This window comes from Tachypleus tridentatus, chromosome 9 (assembly GCF_004210375.1).
Source record: "Tachypleus tridentatus isolate NWPU-2018 chromosome 9, ASM421037v1, whole genome shotgun sequence".
In the NCBI taxonomy this organism is placed as follows: domain Eukaryota; kingdom Metazoa; phylum Arthropoda; class Merostomata; order Xiphosura; family Limulidae; genus Tachypleus; species Tachypleus tridentatus.
In genome coordinates, this window is record NC_134833.1 from 130833354 (window position 1) to 130839051 (window position 5698).

General features: G+C 36.4%; 1 pseudogene across 1 annotated transcript in view; it reads right to left on the bottom strand.

The window, feature by feature from the left end:
- LOC143226390 (calpain-C-like) overlaps positions 1–5698 on the bottom strand; it is a 237466-nt pseudogene that overhangs the window by 164157 nt on the left and 67611 nt on the right. The gene's annotated exons all lie outside the window — the stretch shown is intronic.

Consider the following 5698-nt stretch of genomic DNA (forward strand, 5'->3'; position numbering starts at 1 on the left):
GCCATTAACCAATGAGGTAATGGCACAAGTGTCTGCGTTCCAATCACTTCGTGTTTTTAATTGTAGGTTTAGAGTGCAGCATACTTGTAAAGATAGTTTTATTTTGCAGTACCAGGACACCGGAGATACATATTTAATTTTCAGTTTGTATATATCTGTTATAAGACCGTTATAAAAAAAAAAAAAAGTCATATAAGTTTTTCGTTTACTTTAGTATTTTAAACTGAGTTGCTCGTTTAATTCGTAATGTATGATTTCCGGTTTTCTGTAATTTAGTAATGTATTATTTCCGTTTTTCGAGCCTACAATGCATTGCTAACAGCTTAAGCTCTTGGGATTTAAAATTTTCAGTGATAGATATTTATGTATTGATATATTATTTATATTCATTAGTTACTTGGCATATATCAGTTGTTTTATAACTTCTTAAATAGATAACTCACTGATACAAAGAGAAATGGATCCTACAAAAAGACAACGCTCCATCTTCGAGATAAAGCTACAACTGGATAATAGGCAACAGAGAGAAGGCACACGGTTGATATATTTATTATGTGGAAAGTATAAATTTGAGCCAAGTAAGTTAACTAAATGATGTGAAATAATATTTCAAAATATTCAACGAATGTTGCATGAAATGACCCCCACGAAACAAAGGTTAGCAAGACAGATCAAGAAGACTGTCTTATTACGACCTCTGAAAGTCTCCCAGTGCCCAGAAGATTATTTTATTACGACCCATGAAAGTCTCCCAGTGCCCAGACGATTATTTTATTACGACCCCTGAAAGTCTCCCAATGCCCAGGAGATTATCTTATTACGACCCCTGAAGGTCTCTCAGTGCCCAGAAGATTGTCTTATTACAACTCCTGAAAGTCTTCCAGTGCCCAGAAGATTGTCTTATTACGACCCCTGAAAGTCTCCCAGTGCCCAGAAGATTATTTTATTACGACCCCTGAAAATCTCCCAGAATAGGCACGTTTTTATTACTTCCCGTTTCTTTTCTCGGCTAAACTGGTTTGCGCCAATATGCACAATTCTCACGCTCACCCATTCTTCGACACCCTTCCGTAACAGGGAGTTATAAAGACCTATCTGTTAATCTCATCGATCAACGACTTAGTTTTTTCTACGAGAAAATAGCTCCTAATCTAACTTCTAGAAACCTCTTTGTTAATTTCAAGTCTACTTGATCAACATCGTTTTTTTTAGAAGAAGAGCATAGCTCCTAATCCAACCAACTAGTGGTTTTCAGTTGACTTCCTTTCCCACAGGCAGTAAATGCAGTCACTGTCTGAGCCAACATAAATCAGGTGGAATAATCAATCAGTTCTTCTTTAGTCCTTTAATTTTAAATGGGGCGCTCACACACTGAAGAGCAACATTCAATTTATATTTCAGAAAGATTATTATTATCCTTGGAAATGAAATATGAAGAAATATTAATGAAAAAAAATATAATGTCATAAAAAATGAGCAAAGGAAAACCATGTGCGTTTTTTGCTGCAACGTGTTATATTTTATATATATATAATGTATATTTATTATATATTCATATTGTTATTTTACGTTAGTCATGATTTAACGTTTTGGACCTAAAGCTATAAAACAAATAACCAACATAATGTTCTGTGCCGAATTATAGTACAAGTATTTTCTTTATATAGAAATTCGTATGGATTAAAACGTACACAGAAGTGAACATTAAACAAATAAATTTGACAAGAATACTGTGAAAAGGTCTACTTTCCTACCAACAATATTACCCTTGGGCTTTGGGAGGCGTTCTGGCTCGTATTCAGTGTGAAAATAAACTGATAATTTGTAGCCATAGACTAAATATTAAAACAGCTTTCATATTATTCACCTGTTTAATTTTTTATACACAGTTACGTTCAAGCAATAATTTACTACGAACAAAGGATGATTTATGAGGAAACGTATCGCTAGAGGGCTCCCTGCTGACTGACTTGTCATGTAACAACGCCTCCTTTTGTCAATCAGATGAAGAGTTGTCAATGAGCCACAAAGTCGCTCTCAATAGAAAAACAAAAAAAATCAATTTGCTAAAACTGTTCGGATTAAGTGGGCTTCTGAAACACATTTAGTGATAAAAATATGTTATTGCGCCCGAAGCTTACAAACTTATGTACCAAGTGTTATGGGGGATGTTTGTCCAAGTGAATTAACCTGTTCTTTTGTTTACAGTAACTTGTAACACATAGCACGGTATGGCCAAGTGTGTTAAGGCGTGCGACTCGTAATCTGAGGGTCTCGGGTTCGCATCCCCGTCGCGCCAAACATACTCGCCCTTTCAGCCGTGGGGGCGTTATAATGTGACGGTCAATCTCACTATTCGTTGGTAAGAGTAACCCAAAAGTTGGCGGTGGGTGGTGATGACTAGCTGCCTACCCTCTAGTCTTACACTGCTAAATTAGGGACGGCTAGCACAGATAGCCCTCGAGTAGCTTTGTGCGAAATTAAAAAAAAGCAAACAGTTTATAACACGAAACAATGTTTAAAAATTATAACAGGTTGGGCTTTTTTTATCAATATATCATTAGATCAGGATTTACAGAACTTACCCTCTTATAAAGACTTATTTTACACGTAGTGAAAAATGTGTTATCAAATTCATCAGACTTTTTTCACAATTTAGTGTTTTATTCTTCAGGGTAGGTTGGAAACAGCATAGGGGTCAGTGTGCCCCAATTGTGAATCCAAGGATATATAACTAAAGACTCGTTTTCACAGAAACGTGATCTGCACACTGGATCTGTGGGTACAAGAGTGGTAGTCAAATTCTGTTAGACAAGAGATGTTCATGAGTTGTCGGTGAATGGTGTTAACTAGCTGCTTCCTTCCAGTCTGACACCCGCGGGTACAGCGGTAACTCTACGGATTTACAACGCTAAAATCAGGGGTTCTATTACCCTCGGTGGGCTCAGCAGATAGCTGGTCTATCAGCTCACAATTATAGACAGAAATGCATACATAATCACTGAGTAGGCTTTCGTGGGTTTTTTAACAAACAAAACCTCTTGAGTCTTTCATATATATATATACGTGTGTCATAGTTTTCAATATTAATAGTCATAAAGTAAAACACAACTCTGAGTCCAAACATAGTTAAGTTAGCTTACCTGATATATGAAAATTCGAGAAGCGGTAAACGAAATTACTTTTACGAGGTTTTGGGGATAACTAGGGCTTTCCATGTTAGTAATTTTTTTGAAAAAGCCTAATACATTGAAAGTTAGGATATAAACGTTATAAGTTGCTAATACGCACCCGCCATGAATACTGGTTGATCAGGTAAAGCAAGTATTGCAGGACGGTTTATGTTTATACTTGAAATGCAGATAATCAGTTGAACTCAACATCAGTTAATCCTTGAGTAAAGGTTTAGAGCTAAGATGAGCACTTGCTAGTTACATTAATATCAATTTGCATTAGTAGTGTCTCAAAACCTCCTGTTCTTTTACCCAAAATCATTCTTTTCAGGCATTTTAAGTTTAAAATGCGCTTATATTTCCAACGTCTGTGATTTTTTCTTTGGATAACAATTAATTCTAGTATTATTAATTTTTTTTCTTTCACCGTGTTCAGTGTCGGTTTAAGATTATTACTAAAATGATTGGGTATGTCATTTATTTCTAATGGTGATCTTAACAAACTTACAGAAATATGTTAAGAACTGGTGGCTACTTCTCCGTTAGTAGTTGATTGTTTGTTTGTTTGTTGTTGTTTTTTTAATTTCGCGCAAAACTACACGAGGGCTATCTGCGCTAGCCGTCCCTAATTTTGCAGTGTAGGACTAGAGTGAAGGCAGCTAGTCATCCCCACCCACCGCCAACTCTTGAGCTTTTCTTTTACAATAGAATAGTGGGATTGACTGTAACATTATAACGCCCCCACGGCTGAAAGGGCGAGCATTTTTGGTACAGTGGTGGGTGATGAATAGCTGTCTTCCCTCTATTCGTACACTGCTAAATTAGGGACGGCTAGCGCGCAGATAGCCCTCAAGTAGCTTTGCGCGAAATTCAAAATAAACCAAAACCACTATTATGTAACAGGAGAAAATTTAATTTTCCATTCCAAGGTATATTTGGCTCAATACAGCTCAAGAAAGCGTTGCAAATTAAAGTATGGTTACTGCCCACAATGAAGAGTTTATTACAATATCTTGATAATAACCAACGCCATTTTGAGTAATGCTTCACAGAGTTTGTTTTACAAACATCATCATAAATTAGTGGACGATTTTGATTCATTGGACTTTTATATTTAAAATTGACGACGTAGAAATAAAATGAGATTATGCCATTATAAAAAATGTACAGGTTTTGAACCTCACTTTGTAGACCCTTCTTGCTAACAAATTATTTTGATGTTTCATGAAAAAAAAATATAAACGCCTTTCTGAGTGAAATTCTATCTAAGAAAATGTGACATATTTGTGTCATTAATAAACCTTCCTATATTTTTTTATAGTTAAAGTCGAGGAAAACTTTGCATTTTCTCTATTTAAACGGGAAACAGGAAACGTATTAGTAACGATGTTAACAAGACCATAGGTGTGTAGCTTCTATAGATAGCACCAATCTAGACTGTCTCTAACTTTCTTAGTCAGCTAGGCTTCTATGGGCCACACTTGACTATGATACAGCTATAAATTGAACTTTCGTTTGCAGACTGAAGTAAATGGTTTCTGCTATCTTGACCAAAACAGCTTTAAGACGAGGTAGATAATATATCATCAGAACCTGGACAAGCACTAGTGAAACTGCAACATCTATAACGTAGAGAATAAAGACGGTAGTGCCAGGGGTTAGTTCATGTTTTTAGAAATAATAAAACAGACCGACAACCCAGTTACTCAAACATCAGAGCTGCGGTTAACGTCAGTTAGAGTTACGTCTTTGTTGTCACTATTTCCAGCCGTGTGGAACAGCTGAGAAACCAAACCTAATTGTTCTTATAATGTCTGAAATAGGTATTCACCCTTTATGATGCCAAGTGACAGCTGAGTTGATAGCTCTACTACAACATTTATGAACGAATTTCTGTTGAATATCTTTGCATTACGTAGGAGAGAAATAGTGTGTTACTACTGATTGTAGTATTTGTTTAGCTTTGAGCAAGAACTGATTATACCAGGGTAGCTTTTAACAGAAATTGTAAGCTTTTCACTCCAGTATATAACCCATCAGATTACTGAGCAGAGTGTTGGCCACCATCAGCTACTTAGCTGTAGTGTAACTACTTAGCTGACATATCATCTCAATTTGTGAGTGACATGTCGTAGATGAACAGGGGGAAAAGTTCAGCAGCCCAATGTTTAACAGGTATTGGTGGGGGAAAGTGAAGACTCATACTTTATTGTACCATCATGAGTCAAATGGTTTTGTCAAATACACTGTGCAATCCATAGAGTGTACTTTTTTTAAAGTTTTCAGGTTTCAACTAAGCTGACTGGGATCCGCAGTTCATTGGCTATTTCCCATACCCGTTGTTCATATGGGAGAGCAGCGCTTTTAGTGTGCATGAGACATGGCCCGTCATCCACAAAATATTCCATAATGTCTCAGAAACAAAAAATGGCTGTTGGTAACCGTGGTTGAAGTAACAGCTAGAAACGATGGTGTACATCAGATATGAGGGCTGTGAAAGAATGGCGAGAAAGGAATAGAAGTTT